The following is a 23,585-nucleotide window of genomic DNA, read 5'->3' on the forward strand; positions in this document are numbered from 1 at the left end:
CGCTGCATGGGCATTTCATATGTGTTGTGGCGTGAATGAACTCAAGGAGCACCTTCCTGACACCTGAATGGGCCTATTCCAGGTTCATTTAGAATGGGAACTCAGTCAATGGGATCTCACACCTTTTTGACAAATGGAAAAACGGCACTTTCCATGGCGTAGCCCATGGATCTCTTGCAGGCTGTCTCTCTTGCCAGGTGCTGTCCAGGTGGTTTGGACTCGCCGTGACCACTGTGGCGCTGCTTTGCCCTGTGCCAGCCTCACAGTGGTGGCTGTGCATGAGCCCATTGTTGCAGCCATCTCATTGAGGGTCATCTTCTCTTTTGCTGACGTTCTGCTTTACCAAGCATGATGTCCTTCTCCAGGACCTGGTCCCTCTGGATAACCGGTCTAAAGACTATATGGCCAATCGCACTGTCTTTGCTCCTAAGGCACGCTCCGGCGGCACTTCTTCATTCCAAGACAGATGTCTTCATTCTCTGGTGAACCATGGCATATTCAGTATTCTGAAGTGATGGCTGTAGTATTTGATTTTTATCAGCAAGTATTTCAAGCCCTCTTCATTTTCAGCAAGCAATGTTGTATCATCTGCATATCATCACTTTTCAGAGGCGCAAAGTGAGGCCCAGAGAAGTGTAGTGACATTGCTGAAATACAGAACTGGTAGTTGGGAGGAGTCATTGTGATGTGAAGTAGGGGATATTTACTTTTGGAGACAGAAACTCAGAACCTGCTGGATTGTGCTGAAGGCACAATATAGGTACACAGAAGTGTGGAGATGTCTGATGGGTCCCCAGCCAGGAAGCTGGACACCATGTTTTCTACTAGCCTTTCCAATGTACCTGACTTGATGGGCCTCGTAGCAAAGGTCTCATCCAGTTTCACCCTGGATTCATTTCTACACTGAGATGGGACAAAGGGACAGAGAATCGGAGGCAGCACGAGGAATCACCAGGAGCATGGGGAGCGAGAGCTCAGACCTGAACTCCTCCGGCCTAAGTGATTTTGTAGGTGATGGGAAAGAAGTCCTCCATCAGAAAAAAGGTTGTAGACTTCAAAGTAAAATTTGACATGAGGAATGATGAGAAATATTAGGACCTGTGAGTTATTTCGTTAGCTGGGCGATGGTAACTACCTGTATTAAAAGTCTGCGTTAAGAACATTATCTTAGGTATAACTTCCTATATTAAAAGTCTACATTAAGAACATTATCCTGGGTGTACCTTCCTGTATTAAAAGTCTGCATTAAGAACATTGTCCTGGGTGCTATAGCAAAGTGTGGTTAAGAAACTAGATGGTGCCCGGCTATCAGAAAGAATAGCATCTGAGATATTAAAGGATTGTCTTCAAACAAGCAGCCTTCTAAGTGAGGCATCCACTTAAGTCCACATGGAAGAACACCAGCCTGTGTGATCCAAGGATTGTAAATAGTATAATCCAAATCTAAAGGAGGGAATGGCATCAGAACTAAAATTGTGAACACCTGATTTACAGAAAGCTATGGAAGACATATGTCTCCTGCGTCTGGTGAAAGATGTAAATAAGCCCTGTTATCCGACAAAGAGCATTGTCAAGTTGAGTATAGCAGGCATAGTTAGGTCAAACTGTACTGTTTTATCATTTGACCTTCCTCTACACACATTTGAAAGCCGTTTCAGTTAAAAATAAGTTAAGGGGAAACACATGTGGTTAATCCCCTGGCGAATGCCCTCTGACCGTGGCCCAGGAATGCGACTAGCCTGCAGGATGCTTTGGAAAATGATTGTTGCAGATGCGATTAGTTAAAATTTCAGCACCCTATCATTTGACCTTCTCTATGATCAATTGAATTTGTTCTAGTTTTAAATATTTTCTGCTTTTCTATCAAGATTTTTATGTTTTACTTTGTTATTCTTGTTAGGTGTTATTGTTGTTTGTTTTTAATGTTTATCTGTATATGAATCTAGGGCTAGTAAATCTATGGAGACAATAACTGAATGAATGGTTCCTTAGAGGGGTGTGCCGGGGAGGTTGGGGCGGGGGATGGGGAGCTAATAACAATGAGTACAAGAATGAAAAAAATGTTCTAAACTAATGAGATGATGATTGTACACCTGTTGTTGATGTTGTTGAACTATTGACTTGTGTGGCAATAAAACTACAAGGGGAAAAAAGAACAGTAGCCTAATGAGTCCTCAAAAGCATTCACGTTCTAGAGATGAGAAAACAGAAGCTCAGGGGTATAAAGTGACTGTTGAAAAGGCAAAGGCTCTGATGGAACCTCATTTCCTCCCCAGTTGGAGAGAAGACACTTCCTATGAGATCTTCTTGATTGACAAACAGGACACACATACATTTTTTCTTTACATGAAAAGCCTGTTTTGAAGATCTGAAGCTGTAGGACTTCGATCCAACCTACGGCAAATTTATAGAGACCTTAGGGTGGGTGTGGGTTAAAGACCCACACAGGCTCAAAGATCTTGTTTGAAACGAGAAAACCACTTGTACACTTGAGGTTTTCCCATAGCGCTGTCCTTGTAAGCTGTGTTCAACATCACAACAGTTTCTGTGACATTTTTCCTGAGCAGGAAACAAAATTTCACAGCCACACGCTGTTCTCTTAAATCAGCCATTAAAAAACAAGGTTTCAGTGAAACTGCTTTCACGAAAAAATTCACTGTAACCAGAGAGAAACTTACCAGGCGAAGCCAACAGGTGCCCGATGCTCACCTAGCAGGAAAAATGCGTACTATGAAAGCTCTGCTCTGCCCAGCACAATTGTGGGGTTTTTTGGGGGGGGTACCCCCTCATATTGTTGGATGAAGATCATATCTTAGGTATCTTATCATTACACTAGCTAGAAAATTATGGTTAAGCCAGTGTACTATTCCTTTAAAGATTTATCTAGTTTAAATACCATACAACTTTTAAATCTTCAGTATATGTTCTCCAATATCTATGAAATGCTGATCTCCTGACTGAAGAGCCTCAGAACATGGCACAGAGTCTTCGACAAAAAATTTAAGTGTTTAAAAAAGTACAAACAGCATTATTCATTTTATTTGATTTTTTTCCAGCTGTCAGAGTCAAACATAATAATGGATGTCATTTATTTTCTTACATACTTGAAATTAGGGCTTAAAAGAACATGTGGCCAGTAGGATGCATTCCCAGAGCCTAGAATCTGCTTTCCAGCATCTCTAGACAGCCTGTTGCTATCTTCAGCCCCAGGAATTAATCATTAATTAGCATTGATTATGGCACGCTTCCTCATGAAATTTAACACACCAAATTAGTAACAGATAGCTTTGAAAAATCATTGGAAACAAGAGGCTTGTGAAGTTGAATTATTGATGTGGTGATCTGGTTGCACCCTGATCTCAGATTAACAAATGTTTTCCATGACCTATCATTTATGAGATTTATGAGCCTTTGTCAGATTTTTTGTTGTCCCCTGCATCACACAAAATATTCCACAGTTTTGTAAGCTCTTTCAGAACAATGAATATAAATAAATGTCATAGTCTCAAGGGCTTCACACTAATTGGCTCTAACACCCCTGAGATGAGAGCCTGGCTTGAGACTTAGGGAGAAATTGTTAAAGAAATGATGGAGGGCCTAGCAATACAGTGGAGTCATGGTCAATCTTCTTTCAGTGTAGCCCATACCTATGGCCAGGAGATGGCAGCAACACAGCAACAGAAGGAGGAATTTAGGCGGGGGGCGGGGGGGAGCGGGGGGCGGAGCTGGGAAGGAATTTGGGGCAAGAAACACTGTATGGGAACTAGGCTCCTGCCTTAAGAGTTCCCTAATTACTAAAGGCTTGTGGCTGACATGGAGGGTTCTCAGAGGAGCCCTGGTGCTGGGGCGATTAGAAGTTGGGCTGCAGTCCGCATGGTGGGAAGTTCAAAACCACCACCCGCTCATTTGGAGAAAGAATGGGCTTTCTACCCCATAAACAAATGCCCCGTCTTGAAAACCCACAGGGGTCACTATGACTCAGTGGCAGTGAGAGAAAGGTCTACGTTACTGAAGCGAGCCCCTGTTTCTGTTCAGACTCCAAGAGGGGCCTGAGTACTAATGTCTGGGTTAGGTGTTGAATCGATGAAGGAACAGTGAAAATTGTGTAGATCACACGTGTGCCTTTGCCATGAGCTGTTAGGCTCAGTAGAATCACAAGGGGAGGGAGTTAAAGGGGTCAATTAAATAAGAGAAGGCCAAGAAATGATTCCGTATCTTAAAGAAGAGTTTCATGGAAGAAGAAAAATATATCAGGCCTACTCACCACGAGGTGGAAAGAGGCTACAGTAAATTTTCACGGCTAGTACAATGCTTTACATTCTTGTTTGCATTGTTGCATTAAGTTCAGTGTCGCCTCCAGGTAATCTAGAACTGGCTTTAGTTTTTCCAGGCAAGTCTGTGACAGGGACCGTGGTTGAACCTGTATGGAGCTGGTGACATTGAAAGAAAGAAGAGGCGTCACTAGTGTCAACCACAGCAGAGCCGAGAGGCTTTGTTAGGTGTGGTACAGTAAAACATTTAGATTTGATGGAGCCATTTGCATTTCCTGAGGGGAAATGTACTTCAGGAATATTAATTTCCCTAGTCAAACTCTTTAGCATTTTATGAGCAGGGTTAAGACCACATGTATTAGATTGCCTGGACCAGAGCCCAGAAGTAGATGAGAATCAGTCATCCATCCCTCTGTTAAATTCCCAGAGAAAGTGTTCAGCATCAGATGCCCAGCAGAACATTGGGAAGGTCCTGCTGGACCCCAAGCAGTCCCATCCTCTCCTGCCTAAGTCGGGTTCAGACCAGCTGCTTGGTACATTTGGTCCCAAGGTAAAGGCTAGCAGGTAGGTGATGGAGGAAATGACAGGCAGCAGGGAGGACGTGATGGTCATCTTGGGCAGAGTGCTCTGGGTTTCATGTTCACACATGAGACAAGAGCGCTCCAAGTTGTTGCTAAGGCACAGAGGACTGTGGGTCTGCCAACAACTCAAGACATGTGGTCCCCCAACTGGAGTGTAAAGCAACCGAGGACAATAATGGGGACAGACAGCAGGGGATTCAGTGTGGACTGAAGTCCCTGCAGCCAGATAAACCAGGAAGGAAGCATAACAGATAAGCAAGTGGAGTAAAGTCGATCCACAGAGCCCCCGAGGAGCCCCAAGAATGGACTTCGGGCTAGGAGGGGCAGCCTCGGAACTCCCCCAGGACCAGGGAGGGACTCATGAGGGCCAGCAAACACACCTGGATCTATGTAGGTTTTGGGTTTTTTCTCTCTCATTTTCTTTCTTCAACCTTTTGTTTTCTTATTGTTTGGGCTGGGATATGGCTGGTTTGCCTAGTTATATGGGATGGACAGGGGAGGCAAGCTTGGGGAGAAAGCAAGGACCCAATGGCCCTGGAGGGTCTTGGGAGAAGAAGGAGGTGGGAAGAAGGGTGTGGTAAGCAGACAGCACTAGGGACAGGGGAACAAATAGGGAACTGAAAACCAACATTGGTTCTCAGCTTGTGGGTCGTGACCCTTTGGGGGTTGAATGACCCTTTCACAGGGGTCGCCCGATTCATAACAGTAGCAAAATTCCAGTTATCAAGCAGCAACAAAAATAATTTTATGGTTGGGGGGTCACCACAACATGAGGAAGGTTGAGAACCACTGGTCTAGGAAGTTGTAGAGATTCTGTGGGTGTTAGAGCAACCCCAATCTAGCTGAGAGGAAGTACTAAGGGGTAGAAGAAAGGGGAAAGTGATGATGGGGCAGGAGGAGGCAAATGGAAGCAGAGAAAAGCTCTAGGAAGCAAAGCTATAGAGGTATTAACACAGGTGTGTACTTATGTAAATACATAATCTTTGAAAATAAAGGTATTGACCCATGTACATGTATTTATAAGGCCATACACTGAGGCTGCAGACGGGCCTTGGGCCTCAGCTCATACCCTCCCTCAATAAAAGAACACTTTGTTTTAACAAAATGGCATTTTGTGATGCTCCCCCCCCCAAAACACACACGCACACACACACACGATCACTAAAGACAACATGGGTGCATAAGCAGATGTGGTGAAGACAGAGGATCATTCCTGGCTATTAAAAGATATAGCATCTGGGGTCTTAAAGGCTTGAAGTTAAACAAATGGCCATCTAGCTGAGAAGTATCAAAGCCCACATGGAAGAAGCACACCAGCTGGTGCGATCATGACGTGTCATCGGGACCGGGCAACGGGCATCAGAAGATTCATAACAAACAACAAACAAAAACACCTTGGTGGGAATGAGGAGGGCTGGAGCAGAGACCCAGAGGCCATCTGTGGACAATGGAACATTCCCCACCCCCCCCCCCACACACACACACAGGTCACAAGGAGGGGATGAGATGAGTCAATCGGTGCAGTAGAGCACCAGTGGATCATGCAATATACCTCTGGTTCCCTGAGGCTTCCTCACCCCCCCACTATCATGACCCCAGTGCTGCCTCCCACTCTGGACTGGACAGGAGCATGTACACAGGTAGAGATAAAGCTCACGACACACGGAACCCAGGGACAGGAATGGTAATAGCAATACCAAAAGGGGTGGGGAGGTATGGAGGAAGGGGGTACCAGATCTCAGTGAATGGGACATGACCACACACCCCCATCCAGGGGGAAGAACAACAGAAACCAGAGGGGCAGAGAGACAGCGGTCAGTGTGAGATATGAAAATAGAAACAATCTATAATCTATCAAGGAGCCACAAGGAGAGGGAGGGGGAAAAGGGGACTGATCCCTAGGGCTCAATGGAAAGTAAATGTCAAAAGATAAATTAAAAATAAAGTAAATGTCTAGAAAAGAATGATGGCAATATATGTACTAGTATGTCAGATACAATTGATGTATGGATTTTAACAAGAGTTGTAAGAGCCCCCAATAAAATGAGCTATAAAAAGAAATAACAAAATAGAAATAACACAAAAAAGAAAGTTAAAGAATCATTGCCACAATAAATTTTAGAACTTAAAAAAAGAGAGAGAGAGCTCCAAGGACTGTTCCCATGGGCTATGAAATGCTGGGCTCTGTACTCAGAGGTCTCAGATCACAGAAGTGACAGATTTCAGAGGAAGGATGGACTCTCAGATTTACCAGGTTTGGGGCCCGACTACACCACGCCAAATAAAAAATACTGGGAGAATAGCACACATCAAAATAAAGGGCCACCAGGCAAGGTCCTGTCTGGACCCGGAGATCGAAACCCCTCTCAGTAATCTATCCCTAAAGATATAGCCAAAGTTTACAAAGATCCAGGCCTCCTAGAACATCCCTTCATCACACGAGGCTGAGCTGTGTTCATGAGGTGGCTTAGATCTTCTGAGCCCCTGTTATGGGAACACCTTTCCCTCTTAGGGAGGCCTTACCTTGCTCTGGGGCATTCTTTTCCTAAGGAGTCACCTAAGCATTGGTTGAGGCCTTTTACCCACCGTGGATTTCTCAAAAGGTGTTTGCTGGGAACTTCAAGATTGACCTAGTGTTGGCTATCCGTCCTCCTCCTCCTCTTTTCGGACCACTCTTTTGGAATGGGGATTCTGCCACTGTATGTTGCTGGCATGTCACTTGCAAGTGTGGCCATGGCAGTGAATGATTGAACCAGCAGAGAAGAAGTAGAGAGTGACATGGGAGGGACAGCTGGTTCAGAACTGATACATGGTTGAAGAGGGATGATATGTCTCCCTTTCAGTTCCTGGACTCTTCAGCCTTGGACTGATAGTGATTTGGTTTTGACATTTAGTTTTCCCTCATAACATTGGAAGAGGTCAGATGCCTCCCACTCACCATTTTCACAGTGCCTTCTTTGGCGCGTTCTAGTGCACGACGCGTGCTTCTGTTGACCTTCACTGGCCTAGATGAAATAGAGAAGCTATGTTGTTTGTACCTAAGTACACACCTCGCTTGCACTCCTGGGCTCAGACATCGCAAACATGTCATCACCTCTCTTTCCTCTATCCTTGGTATGAATCTAATTGGTGTCCTCATTTGGGGGGAACCCTTCGGACCACCTCCCTCCCTCCCTCCCTCCACTCAGCTTAGGTGTTTCCTGGTTTCTTTGGTTATTGTTTTGGTGGTGGTGGTTTGTATTCTGTTTTTTCTCTTCCAAATATTCTTACTTAAGATCTTCTTTTGTTGAAAAATTTTCCTTCCCCCCCCCTTTGTATGTTTCTACCTGATAGTTCTCATAATGCCAGCCAATTTTTGTGGGTGATATCTATAGAATCAATCACCCATAGGAAGTGGGGACTAAGAAAGAAGTTAAAAGGACAGGGGAAAGGGAGAACCAAGAGGTCAGGTGGGAGCTGTCTCCCTGGAACCAGATCGGCACAAGGAGGGAAGGCGAGCGCAGGTCAACGTGGGCGCAGAAACTCAAAACGGAAGCCACCTCCCAAGAAAAAGACGGGCACCCTACAAACCTAGTCCACCTGCCCCTTCTGCAACCACGAAAGTCCTGTGACGTGAAATTGCTCCGTGCCCAAATACCGGAGTCATCTCCTGTACTGTGTGCCTCGCGGCATGCCAGATGCCCGTCACCGATCTCTCAGACAGCCCGCAATGAACATAGTGACTGGATAGACGCCAGCGAGGCAGCCAACCAATAACAGCCCAGAGGACCCGCCCCTCGTGCCCACCCACTGGGTGCTGAACCAGAGACATTCCAGGGGTCCAGAGTCCTCAAGCCAGCCGCCTGTGGATGCGGGCATGGGCGTGGGTGTCTGAGTGTGTTTGAGGGTGACAGTGAGTGAGTGAGTGAGTGAGTGAGTGAGTGAGTGAGTGAGTGAGTGTGTCCGTGGGGTTTTGTGGTTGCTGAGGTTAAGGGATTGACTGGCCTCAAACGCCTTTGTCTAGCTCCCTTCTTCCCGACCCTGGCCCCCCCTGCCTGGCAGCCTCCTCGCTGATTGTACACAGCAAGCCCAGCAGAAGCGACAGCAGGACCCATCCCAGCCTCCCAGGCCAGCTCACCAGAAAGGAGCCCGCCGGACTTCCCACCTTCTGCCAATGCCTGGAGTCTGCTGGGGATGAAGGGGCTGGATGGGGAGCGAGGAGGAGGGGGAGGAGGAGGAGGAGGAGGAGGAGGAGGAGGAGGAGGAGGAGGAGGAGGAGGAGGAAGAGGAGGAGGAAGCTGTGCATGTCTCTTGGCAGAGTGACAGCGTCAGCCCTACTCCTTCTCTAAACCACATCCCAACAACCCTTCACTGTAGATAGGGCTGCTTTGGATAATCTCAACCCTCCCTCCCCCCCAAAAAAACCACCCTGCCATGGAGTCAGTGCTGACTCACAGTAACCCCTATTGAGTTTCTGAGACTGCAACTGTTTAGAGGAGTAGAAAGCCCAGTCTTTCTCCCCAGGAGCTGCTGGAGGTTTCAAGCTGTCGACCAATTCAGATCGTAACTCAACACATAACCGCTACAGTAACAGGGCTCCTTTTGACCATCTAGTAAAAACAATAAAACTACCATCTTCCATTCATCTCACCAACGGGTCCCTCAATGGTCCAAATGGTCCTAGACTGCTAATTCAAAGATTGGAGGTTCAAGTCCACCCAGAGGCACCTCAGGAAAAAACAGCCATTGAAACACCCAATGGAACTTAGTTGTTTTCCTGTGAGATACATGGACTTGCCTTAAGTCACAACAGACTCCATGGTAGCTAGTTTAAATATCACTGTAAGAATCAATATATCAAGAAGAAGGCTAATGTTTTGAGAATGATGATGGCAACAAATGTACATATGTTCTTGACACAATGGATGTATGTATGGATTGTGATAAGAATTGTACGAGCCCCCAATAAAATGATTAATAAATAAATAAATTTAATTTAATTAAAAAAGAGTCAATATATAGTCGTTAAAATGTGGACTCCAGTCTTGTCTCTTCCATTATTGCTATGTTGGGGACCTTGATCTCATTTGTTTCAGGCTTCTTATTTGTAAAGTGGGGCTAATAATTGAACCCACTTTTGATTGTTATAAAGATCACATGAAACAATATGGGCAAAGTGTTTAGAATACGGCTTGGCACAAAGTAAGGTCCAGGAAACTGGCCATCACTACGAAAAATATGATTTGCTTCAGGCACTTCCCCATCTCTGTCTGCCACAGCATGTTCCTTTATCAATGAACTGGCTGGCTTAGTCCCTGTGGCCTTACTCTGCCTGCCACAGACTAATAAATGCTAGTGGTCAACTGTGACAAACACTGGGGCAGCTGATGCTCCTGCTGCTCTCTCTGGGAGCGCCCCTTAAATGCTCTCACTATTGTGCTAGTACTTCACTTACGCAAGGAAAGGAAATAACCCGTTGTAGGCGATTCCCAAGAGGCCTGTTGAGTAGACGCTTCAACCTGGAACAACATACACAGCTTATTGTTTTTATTATAAGCATATAATAAGATTCCAAACAAATGAGCTGCAGTTGACCCTTCCAAAGAACTTGGTTTATCTCCTAGGAGCAAGGTTCCTAATCAGCTGTGTGCGTTACAATCACCAAGGGAGTTTTCAAAGCATCCATGCAAGTGTCCCACAGGAAAGGATTCTGATTCATTAGGCCAAGGTTGATGTTCTTGCGTGTTTACTTGGAAGACATTCCTTCAAGCAACTCTGATGCAAAACTACTGCTCTAAGAACGTCTGGCCCCTTTAGCCAGACTAGAAAGACCAATCACAACACTGATGGCACTCTCCACCTAATAAGATGCACGAGAAATTTCTAAGCATATGCTCTACTCGATAGAAGAAAATACCTTTAGTTCATATCCTTAACATAGCCACCAGGTTCCACTGGGACGAACTACTAGTACCTTCCGGTGCATCTTCCTGCCATGTTCATGAGAACAGCAACCAAGAGCCTTGTGGACTCTTTGACGACCCACCCCCTGCACCGGAAGTCGTCTCTGCACTGCCTGCTGAAAGCAGGAGCTATTGTTGTTGCAATTTTGGTTTTTCTCTTGCCTATTTTTTTTCCTCCTCTTATTTGTCTTTGGATGCCTGCCTATATTCACAAAGGAGGAAACCCTATCACTCCCAACGTTGATCTGGAGACAACGGGGGAACAGGAAAAACATAATGGAACTCTGCTGTATTTAACTAAAATGTGTTTAGTTTCATGAAACCATCGATACGGTAAATTAGAAAGATGACTTGGTTCACCTACTTGGGCTCCTGCGCTTCAAGGTTCTCTCGATTATTATGGGACATTTGGGACCTTTAATCATTGCTAATCCCTGCCATCTCTCCAAGTTCCTTCTACACTGGTCTTAGGGAAACACTGGAAAAAGTGGTCCGGTAAATAAAAAGGGAATTTTAAGAGAGATTTTATTTACTTGCATATTCAAGCACAATTTATTATCCTTTCTGTTTCCAAGTCTACAGAAAACAAAATTAAGTTAGTGACTTAGGAAATCCCCATGCCACTTTAATCAGGTTAATATGTCCAGTGCTTAGAATAGTACCTGGCACAGAGTGGGTGCAATGTGTGTTAGTTATTTTTATCATCACGATGATTTTTTTATTATCCCCAGGCATTATTGTTATGCTTGAGCTGAAACTAATTTTTAGGATCTTAATAGGCGGAAGCTCTCCTGGAATTTTATCTTATTTATAACAGGCACTCAGGAAGCACCTATTGAGTGGAAGTGAAGGAAGTGAGTGGGTTGTCACGTCCAAAGCAGTCCTTTTGTGCTTCAGAGACACTTCATAAGATAAATGCCACTTTTACAACAACAACAGCAGAAAGAGCAGCCGCTCCAAGTATACCTCTCAACATGGCATCTCAAGAGCTGAAAAATCAGGCTTTCAAAGGCACAGCGCTTCAGGCTGCTCTGTCCTGTGATTGATACACGTAAACACAGGCTGCTGTGAAATGTGAGGCCCTAACCTTTTACATGACCTACATACCTGCGCTGCATGAGTAACAGGGCACTGCCTGACGTGCCACTCAGCTGAGAGTGGACAGGCTCTTTGGTGGAGATATTTTATTGTTCATAGGAAATTCCTGGACGTGCTAGAGAGAGACATCATAGTCAACTCCTTCCAATCCAGGTTCCCATCAGAAATTGATCCATGTTTCCAGTCCACTGTGTCCTCATTTGAATTAAGTTTATCTATTTACTTGCTTTCTTCTGCTATTCTACCGTAGCTCCGCTTGGCAGGTACCACATTGTCCATCTCTGTGTCTCCAGTGCCCACTGAGAACCTATGACGTCGCATGCACTCCACAGGCGTTGAATGGAGACAGGATGTCACAGTAATCTCACCTTTTCCACTTTGGATATGGATCTATCTCCATGTATATGGTAACATTTTCTCCTTCAAAAGTTGAGGCACATGATCTGAAACAGAATTTGACAATGAGAAACATAATTGAAAAATATGTGTTAAAAATTGTGGACAAATAAATGTCTTATCCACATGTTAGTTATATCATTGACCCATCCATTCCTCCCTCCACCTATCCACCCATATCCACCCATCCATCAACTACTAATCTATCCATCTGTTTCATATTTATTTAAAGTACACTACCAACGTCAACTCATATTTAGGAAAATGAAAAAGTATTCATTTCAATGTAAATGAATTAGGATAAACAAACCAGTTGCTGTCTAATTGACTCCACCCAAGGAAATCTCCACCCAAGGAAATCTCATGTGTGTCAGAGTAGAACTTCTGTCCACTGGGTTTCCATTGGCTGATATTTCAGAAGTAGAACACTAGGATTTCTTCCCAAGGCATCTTTGGGTGAACTTTTAGTTAGAAGTCCAGGAGTTAACCCTATGCACCATCCAAGGACTCCATTACAATAAAGACATAATCAGATAGATAACATATATATATATATATATATATATATATATATATATATATATCCCCCTAATACTTCACACAACACATTCTATTTATATTAGCAAACAGATCTCAAAGGCATTGGGAAAATTTAAACAAAGGCCTAAACAAAATTCTTATTTACCACATAAATAGATATCACAAGAAAAGTCACATTTAACAAGAAAATAAGCAACTCAATAAACAAATAGACAAAAGATTTAAATAGACATTTCTCCAAGGAAGATATATGTAAGTGGTCAATAGCCACATGAGAAGATACCATCATTAGTCATTAATGTAACTCAAATGTAAATCAAAACCACAATGAGCCTTTCCACCCATAAGTCTGACTATTACAAAAACACAGAAAATAAGAAGTATTGGCAAGGGTGTGGAGAAACTGGAGCTCTCACACATTGCTGGTGGGAAAGTAATATAGTTCAGCCACTGTGGAAAACAAATTGTTTCTGAAAATTATTAAACATGGAATTAACACCTGGTCCAGCGTTTTCACTCCTAGATAGATTAAAAAAACAAGTGAAAGCAGGAATGTAGACAGATACTGGAGCATTCATATTCATTGCAGTATTATTCACAATTGTCAAAAGGTAGGTGCAACCCAATGATCCATCACCATCTGAATGAATGAATAAATAAACAAAATGTGGCAGATGTGGTATGTAAAACCCCAAACCACGGCCATGGGGTCGATAACGACTCATAGCAGACCCTATAGGACAGGGCAGAACTACTCCCAGGAATCTCCGAGACTGTAAATAACTGCTGGAGTAGAAAGACCCATATTTCCCCCACAGAGTGGCTGGTGGTTTCAAACTGCTGGCCTTGTGGACCGCAGCCCAGTGAGTAACCAGTGCACCACAAGAGACCTTAGCGACCTTATAGGAGAAAGTATAACTGCTCCTTAGGGTTTCCCAAGTGAAATCTTTGGTGGAGCAAGCAGCCTCCGCTTTCTCCCTTAGAGCCACTGGTGGGTTCAAAGGATTGGTAGTGTGGCTAGCAGGTCAATGCTTGCCCAACAGCAGCACCAGGGACCCGTAGATACGTGACGGAATATTATTTAGTCGTAAAAGAGTGATTCTAATGCATGCCATAATATGAACAAAGTTTGAAACCATTATGTTGAGTTAAATAAGTCAGATACAAAAAGACAAATGTATGGTCTTATGTATAGAACGTATCTAAAATGGGCAAAAGCCTAGAGACAGAAGGTTATTGGTTACCGGGGCCTGGGTCGTGTGAACTGGAGTTAATATTTAATTGGTACAGAGGTTTTCTTGGTGAGAAAAGGGTGGAAACCATAGCAGTGATGATTGCACACCATTGTGGCTGTAGTTGGTGCCACCGGATTAATTGTAGGGTTAATTACGGTCTAAGTGGCAAATTTTGCCACAAATTTTTGAAAGCTAAGATTCCTTTCACTACATTTTTCATAAGCTGATCCAGAACATAATTTGATCTTCAGTATGTCACAAGAAAATTAATTAATTTTTTAATTTCACAAGAATCAGAATTTTGAAGTTTTGAAATGAAAATGTCTGCTCACAGACACAGATGAGCCTGAGGCTCTACTTTTCATGTGGGTAAATAGTACATTTCAGGTTGAGGTAAACTACACGGTACACATGTGGACTATAAATGGGGATCATTCATTGGAAAATATTTTGGATGAAATAAACCCACTGATAAACAGCATGTGTCGAGAGAAGAAACTTGTAAAAATGCTGTAATGCGTGATAGCTATATGTTAGAATGTTTAACTAATGTTTTCTCAAGTTATAATAAAAAATAGCTGTTGAATATCACCTATTCAGTAGATACATGATTTTAAATGTGATTTGTTGGGGCCTGAGGTTTTTAAAATATGATTTTTTATTATTCTGAATTAAGGATTCAGTAGAATTCTTTTCAAAAAGCCAGAGCCTAATTCAAGTTTTTCGCTGTAGCTCCATTGTTTGGCCATAAAGATTGCTCCTAAAAGTTAGCCAATTGCTATCTACTGACAAGTTTACTCTGATAATGAGAAACATGTCAATATTCTAATGAAAACTACTTGCTAAATAAAAATTATTTGTGATATTGAGGGTCCTGAACAAAGGATAGCTTTAAGATTTCTTGCTAAATGATTCCTAAGCCCTTCCTCCTCTGAGCCCCCTGCCCCTCCAATTAGATAACCATTTCTTCATAGTGCTGACTAACCACGTTATCATTCCTTGGCCAGCCTGACTGTGTGCACCAAGTCAGCGCAGAGGTTCTGGGAAGCCGGCGCTTGTTGAGTATGCTCAGATGATCCTGGCCATCTCTGAGTTCCAACCTAGTCATCAGCATTGGGTCCCAGCCCTCAGTAGAATTGATGATGCCATTGGTAGTGTAGCAAATTCACTATTCCTAAACACACACACACACACACACAACCCTGCTGAGAATGGCTTTAACCGTAGGACCATCAACAAGCAATTTGGATGTTTAACGCCACCTGGATTTAATAAACAGCACTACCAAGATCCAAGCAGTTGGCTGGTTTTCGACCAGTAAGGAAATCGTGTGTCACATGCAGTCATGAGAAGCTCAGCACCATTCCCAAAACAAATCATGTCCCCAAAGCAAGGGATATTTTATATATCTTAGGTCACAAGCCAACGACTTAATGTTCAATGAATAGTGTTTTGATTTATTGTCCTATGACGAATATCTTTTCGTGGAGATTCTGCATTGTCCTCAAAACATATCTTGGCATGTCCTTCCAGAGTCTCACCAGAAGGTTTTGCTTCCACCTAAGTAGCATAGATTTTCAGGAAGAAATTATACAGCTCCTTCATTTGATCAACAGCCTGATTTTCATAGACTATACAAACCTACCGTAAGTCTTCTCTCATCTACTACACTTGCCTGTCCCTTATGCCTTCAAGAACGTATATTTCCTTCTTGAAAAATAAAGTCTGCTCTAGCAAGTTGCCACCTGATCAATGCCAAGGTCACCTCCACCTCCAAGCCCCCACAGAGGCCCTTCAGTTGAGGCCATTGTAGGATTAACCCATGAACACATGGTTACATGTTTTCTAGAAACATCTAACACTTAGTTTTCACACCTTTGATTGGAATTTGGTCTCTTTCTAGATAAGTCTCAATCATCTCTTTAAGCAGCTGTCTCACCACTTTGGGGCTTTTCGTTCAGTGAAGGCCTCTTTCAGTCCCCTGCTGACGGTACCCTTTCCTCTCCCTTCTGCAAAAACACTGAGCTTTCAAAACAACTGCATTAACATTTGATTTTTTCACAGTGTCCCCTCAGCGAAGGTTGAACTTTTACCCATTTGGCTAACACTTGTTGCTCTTGGGTCCCTACAAGATCAGCCTTTTTAAAAAGTGTATTAGTTAAGCTCCCTCGGGCTTCCCTGACAAGGGTAGAGGTGTGACCATCAGGTTTCACGGATGATTTTGACGTGCACTGTCATGGGGGAACCCAATGCTAAGCAAAACCAGGCACAGAGGAATCTGGGCAATTAACGTGGATGGAGAAGGCCGTGTAGTAGCATCTTCATTAAATTCTATGTTGGAAACAAATGTTGAGGGAAAAGCCCACAGAGTGTGTGTATGTGTGTGTGTGTGTGTGTGTGTGTGCACGCGTGTGCTAGCTCCTCTATCTGGATATAAGTTCCCCAAGAGCATCAGCTGTATCTTATCATCTCTGAATCCTCAGTAGCCAGCATATGTAATAAGTTCTCAATAAATGATTATTAAACGTATTACATTTTTAACTGGTCCTTGGGTCACCTGGGAAGTCTTCTGTTTTGAGGACCACTCTCACGGCAGCAGGTCTGTGAGCCTCAGTTTAAAGTAATTTTTGGTTTAAAGTACTTTTTAAACATAATGATTAATTTCCAGAAATCCTGGTCACTGACTTTTCATATAAATATTAATAGGTATATGGAGTCCAACTGCCCCTTCAGCTTCATAACGAGGACTCCATGGACCTACCAAGCCAAGTGCATCTTACTGGAAAACCTGAGTGACATTAGATTCATTTCTAAATTTTACACAGTAATCAAGCACATTTAGATGAGGTCTAATTATTTTTTTTAAGCCCAGAGGCTTTCTTTCTAGTTTAATTTCAAACCCAGTATCCAAGAAAACTCGTCAAGTACCAGTTCTTCAAGCTACAATACTTAAGGCCAGAACTAGATTGAAAATAAATAGAAGGACCAGGACTGCAGCCCCACCCACAGAATAATCAGGTAGCAAATTACTACTTCCCCATTGCTCCATCTTACCTTGCTAAAGAAAGAAATATCTGGGTGGAGACATTTTTATTCAAATAAATACCTAAGGATGACGTTCACTCTGAGCTATCCTGAGCAGAAAAGCCTTTCCACCTGTCTGGAAAAGAGACTCAAGTCTGTGTCACTTGTAATGAGCCAATTTGGAGTCTAAATCAAAGTCAGAGCGCGGTCTCTCCTAGACGTCCTCTTCCTCCGCTGCTCCGCTGTAGTCCTTTGTGGAAGCCAACTTCCCACCCCTGGGTGCTGACTCATTCCTCCTAATGCTTCCTCCGTGCCTCCAGGCCCTCAGCTACCGGATCTGTTGATCTGAAGCCAATCTGCTAAGGGGGGGGTTCTAATAAAAAATAATGTAGCTGGATGAATGGCTGCTATTTGGTGGCCCCTTATGGGCCAGTCACTACTCTAAACCCTTTACAAAATCACTAACTAATTTAATCCTGATAGCAATGCAGCGAGGTAGGTACTCCTACAATTAACCTCACTTCAGAAACTAAAACGAGAGAGACTAAGCCCAGATCCCTCTAACGTCTTCACTGATGCCTTCACATTATGTAACATCGCTCTAGCAAATTTCCCCAGATACTTCCTACATCCCGCTAAATAACTGCTTCAAGCCGTGGGGACCAACATCGGAGCCAGTGTGAACACGGGAATCCATTGCTTCCCCGAGGACTTCCTCGGGCAAACCAAAGAAGTATTTGTCTGTCACGAGTCTATTGCCAGAAATTCTATAAAGTTCTCTGTTTGCAGTTCTAGGTTTTAAGCAGAATGCACAACTCTATTAGTTGTATTTTTCCAATGTTTAGTAACTGATGAGAAATGCTGGGCTTCTCCGCACCTCAGTGTCATTTCCATGAACAGGGCCTAGTGCTCTTCCACAAGGTGTTCGATGCTGGGGAAATAGAGGAAAACTGCTCCCGGTTCACAGAGCATGAGGTCACACAGCATTGTGTACTTGTAACACAAAGGTCTGGGAGGTGTAACTGTAGCCACAACAAAGCACAATGGGATCAGGTATCAGGCATCAAAGACCCAGAACAAAAAAATCATATCAATGTGAATGAGGGGGAGTGCAGAGTGACCCGAAGGCCATCTGTAGGCAACTGGACATCTTACAGAAGGGTCGCAGGGAGGGGACCAATCAGGGTGCAGTATAGTACTGATGAAACATGCAACTTTCCACTAGTTTTTTAATGCTGCCTCCCCCACTCTATCATGATCCCAAGTCTATCTTACAAATCTGGCTAGACCTGAGGATGTACACTGGTAGAGATAAGAGCTGGAAATACAGGAAATCCAGGATAGATAAACCCCTCAGGACCAATAATGAGAGTAGCGATACCAGGAGGGTAAGGGGAAGGTAGGAGAAAAGAGGGGAATTGATCACAATGGTCTACAAATAACCCCCTCCCTGGGGGACAGACAACAGAAAAGTGGGTGACGGGAGATATCAGTCGGTGTAAGACATGACAAAATAATAATAATTTATAAATTATCAAGGGTTCATGAGGGAGGGAGGGAGGGCGGGGAAGGGAGAGGGAAAATGAGTTGATACAAAGAGCTCAAGTAGATAGCATTGAGCATTGAGGATGATGATGGTAACAAATGTACAAATGTGCTTGACACAATGGATGGATGGATGGATTGTGATGAATTGCACAAGCCCCCAATAAAATGATTAATATATTTAAAAAGAGCCGCAGCAGTGATGTTGATTATACATAATGAGCACTTATGGGTTTTTCGGAACCCTGGTGATTCAGAGGGTTAAGCATTGCACCACTAACCAAAAAGATGGCAGTTGAAGCCCACCAGGTGCTCCCAGGAAAACTATAAGGCAGTTCTCCTTTGGTAATGATCTACGACCTCAGGAGCCCCATGGAGCTGTGCCAGTCCACCCTGCAAGGTCATGATGAGTCTACATTGACTCGGGAGCAGTGGGTTGGGTTTGACTCTGGGTTTCAGCTAAAAACACAAAATATGAGTGAATTATGGCTAAGGCTTTTATTCATGGCACTCCATGAGTCCAGAAGTGGGGGTCTCTGGTGTGTGGTGGGAAGAAAATTAGTAGGATTGAAAAGGGCAAAATTCAACAGACTTCTGATAAACTGTTAGGGTTGGCGAATTAACTGGTGAATTAACTCTAGGTAGGAGATTGGTTAGGAAAAGAACAATGTTCGGAAGTAACAAGTCGAGGTGAGAACGCAGGGCTGAGGCATGCCTGCGTACACTGTCATCTCACACACTTTAGTGGAAGATCTACAACATGGGGGTCTGTTTGCTCAACACTGGAGTACAGGTCTACCTCAGTTTAGGCAGTAGATATGCAACAGGGACTATTGAGGAATACAAGTAAATGAAACTATTTCTAATGTAATCTAGACTGAGTACACCTGTCCTTAATGAATCTCTCCCCCAAAGCCTTGTTTTCAAGGGGAAATTGTATCTGGCTTTGGTCCACTTTGCCCAAGGAAGTTATGAAGAAACTACAGAGTTGAAAGACAGGTAACTCGCGGCTAAAGGTTTTTAACAATAAAAGGGAATCAGAGTGATCCAGGCGTTGGAGTTATTTAATATGATGTATACTCTACAATCGAGTTGATGACAACTCACAGCAACCCTACAGGGCAGAGAAGAATGCCCCTTGGGGGGTTCGGACACTGTAAATCTCTTTTTTGGGGAGAGCTGTAACCTTATGGGAGTAGAAAGCCTTATCTTCCTCCCGTGGAGCTGCTGGTGGTTTCGAACTGCTGAACAGGCAGCCCACAACGCCACCCCACAGCATAATTAATTTGTGGAGGGAGCATAAAAAGTGTTCACCGCATAAGGATGATCACTAATCCAACCTTTCATGTAAAAGAACCTGTCTAGGGGTGGCGTGGTTTGTTACCTATTGGGCTACTAACCACGAGGTCAGCAGTTCGAAATCACCAGCCACTCCCGTGAAGAGTTACAGCCTCAGAACCCCAGCCCTGGAACTCCTCCACCTTACAGGATAGCGTTGAGTTGGAATAGACCCCATGGCAGTAAATTTGGTTCTTTTTTTTTGGGGGGGGGGGCGGTTGTTAATCTTTCATAACAGCAGCACGGCGGAGGAGAAACCAGTGGAGGCTTGTAAACAGTGAACAGCTACTGTGTGTCAGGTGTGTAGACTGCCTCAGTAACCCTCACCACAACCCAGAGAGGTAGGTCTCACCACCCATGTTTTTAACCGAGGTGCAGAGTGGTTAGGGGACCTGTGGGGTGACAAATTAAGCTGAAAGCAAGGTCCCTCTCCTAACTACCTCTACTAGAAGAAGTCATTTGATGAGCCAGAGAGAACCGGGAACACGACCTCACGGAAAGGCCCCCCTGTCCTAGCGAGTGCACGCAGCTGGTAGGAGTGGATTCTCGGGCCAGTCCATTGTCCTTCTAAGCAGTGCTCCCCTAGCATCCCTCTAGTGCCATTGTCATTAACCCCGGGGAGGGGGTGGGGGAGGGGGGTGGCGGCGGCGGTGGTATGGTTTCTGAAGCCCTAGTTGAAATGCAGATATGTGACTTGAGAGGACTGACCTGATCTCTCCACGAGGCCTAATTAAAGCGCTGCACCCAGAGAACTGGACTCACTGGTCCGGAGTTGGGAAAGGCGGGGGCTGCCTGGGCACCCTGGGAAGGACCCTCGACACAGGAAGGTGGGTGAAGGGTGGGTGTCTGGGCTAGAGAGTCTTTGGAGAGGTGGGGCGGGAAGAGGTTTGGGGCAGATTGGAGTTAAGCTAAGAGCGAACTTCGGCTTTTGAACAATCCTCTGGGAAGATGTCAGGTGCACAACGCATCCCAGGACGCTGGGAATGGCTGGGCAGGCCACCCAAGGCTCACCAGCTCCCAACTCGGGGGCGCCCACGGGGGCCGAGTCAAACTGGGCCCCGCAGCCACTTCCCCGCCCTTTCCCCTGGCAGCTAGGTCCGCAGATTTAACCCCTTCTTCCCCCTCCGCCTCTACCCCAGCGCTGGGGGCCGCGATCCCCCCACCCATCCCCACCCCCGCGCCCGCGCCCCCGGTGCCCGGACTGGGCATGCTCAGTCGCCGCCCGCCTTGTGCTCCCGGGAAACCTCCGCACGCCCTCCGAGGGTGGCTCTTGGTCGCCGGCCGCCCGGGGTGCATCCCGACAGCTCCGCTCCACGCGACCCAGATTCCGGCCCCGCCCCCGTTCCTCCCGCGCCCGCAGCCGCTGCGGAGCCGCGGCCGCCCGCGTCCAGCCTGCGCGCCGGGCACGGACGCCGCCGCTCGCCTCCGCCGAGCGCGCAGCCGGGGCGCCGGGGCAGCGCGGGGATGGAGACCGGGCTGCCGCCCTGCTGAGCCGCCGCCGCCGCCGCCGGGTCCAGGTGAGCGTGCGGCCGAGGGCCGGCCCCGAGGAGCCGAGCCGAGGGGCGAGGGCTGGACGCCCTTGGGGAGGAAGGAGGTGGCGGCGAGCAGGCGAGACAGCACGCGAGCTTCGCGGCGTCTGCGGCGAAGCTGGGGGCAGGAGGGGGGCCGGCACCGGGGGGCTCGCTGCCCGAGGGTCCCTTAGGACGGAGATGGTCCCCCCGCCTCACACCCTAAAACGAAGAGCCAGGAGTCTAGGGATGGGCGCCCGCAGCTGTCTGCGTCTCGGCCCGGCTGCGGGTCGCTTAGCGACGGCACGCCGGGGACCCCGGGGGAGGGAGCCCAGGAGGAGGCCCAAAGGGGAGGCGGGAACCGAGGGTCTCCGGACCCAGGCGAGCGGTCGATTCGGGTCCCAGGGCCACCCTGCGCCGCGAGCTTTGGTGCCGGGTGTTCGGGGCAGCGGGCTGACGGCCCACGGGAGTGGGGGGCTCCCGGCTTCCAGCCGGGATTGCTGGCTGCGGCGGGCGCACGGCGCCGCCTGTAAGTGCTGGGAAACTCTTCACTTAGTGTCTTTTCCGTAGCGCGTGTCTTTTTCCAGGCAGGTAGGATAGGACGTGCCAGCGGAGAGCCACGGCCCCTGGGGCTGTTAAGATCGGTGGAAAGATGGTGATGGAGTATGTGCTGTTGTGGGTGCTCCCCCCCTTTTTCTAAGTGTGGGTGCAGTCTGCGCGCGAGTCCGGTAACACATCTTATGAATATTTCAGGAACGACCTCGCAGACTCGCTTGCTTCAGATCAAGTTTAATGAATATGTTTACCAGCCTCTCTGCCCTGCCCTGAGCAGGTGAAAGCCCCAGCCGGTGCCTTGAGCTTTCCAAATGTCATCCTTTACCCTCCCCCTCCCCCACCCCACGCTGCTACCCCTGGGATTCAGATTGGTCCCATAAATTGAGGCTGCCTTAGGGAGAGACCAGCTTTGGGCAGGCATCCAGGCATTGTTCTGCAGCTCTGCAGTGCGTGTGCGTGGGGTGCTGGGAGCTTGACAACCATCCTTAACTGGAGCTTCCAATATGGTGGAAAGGAGGTTGTGTGCTTGTGTTGGGATAAACATCTGAATTCATGATCATCTTGTGACACCACAGCTGTAGTCCACAGCAGACCATTCATCCTCTCTGCCGAAAAGTTTTCGCTGAGGTCAGAGTCGAAATTTTGACCAAGGTTCACCCCTCCCACCACACTGAGATATTTCTGTATTCTTAACCTCTCTCATGGCCGTATGAAATAACCGTTTGCTCTGAAATTGTGGTCAAGAACTCTGAACGAAGAACCCATTAATAGATGGAACTTTCTAGATTGAAACAGGCGGCAAGTCACCGCTGTCCACACTCTGGGGTATAAGGTATCATGACATTAATCCACAAACTGACAAACCCAGCAGCTAACAAACTAAAATGCTCCTTCTTTGCCTCAAAAGCCGGCTTCCTCCGGTCCCCTTTGGTGAGACAGGTGTGTAACCTTCTACGTGACCTCTGAGAAATTCCTCTGTTGACCAGAATTTCAGGCCTCCGGTATGTGGTGCTAAGAAAGGCAACCCGTTTTCCTCTTGTCAGCCTCAACTCTGTTGCTCCGAAGTGCTGCATTTCCAGATATTTCACATTTAGGTAAGGCACTTCCAGCAAAGACCTACTGCAGTTACATCACAGGCTCCGCCTCCGGAGGGAGGCCTGCTGCTCCCCAGCCTCTGAGAGAGGACAGTGTGGATCGCTGTGCTTGATTAGTGACCTGAAAAATCCCCAAATGAAAGATTTTCCAGATTGTGCTTTGTGGGTTTCACAGAAAATAGGACGTGTTCACAAATTCAGAAATTATTAATGTGTCTCTTTAGGCTTTAAACTGAGGCCTATAAATAACTTCATGAATATCAGCTGTCTAAATTTTTTTGGAGTAACATCACAAGATTCCTGGTGCAAAAATGATTGCCAGATCATATCTGATGTATGTGAAATTAGCAAGGTAAGTGCGAATGTTATATAATTAACAGCCTTTCTAAAGCGTGTTACTGATCTCCCTGGAGGTGCTTACAGAAACCCTGCAGCATTAACAGACAAAATCTGGCTAA

This window comes from Tenrec ecaudatus, chromosome 4 (genome assembly GCF_050624435.1).
Source record: "Tenrec ecaudatus isolate mTenEca1 chromosome 4, mTenEca1.hap1, whole genome shotgun sequence".
Taxonomy (NCBI): domain Eukaryota; kingdom Metazoa; phylum Chordata; class Mammalia; order Afrosoricida; family Tenrecidae; genus Tenrec; species Tenrec ecaudatus.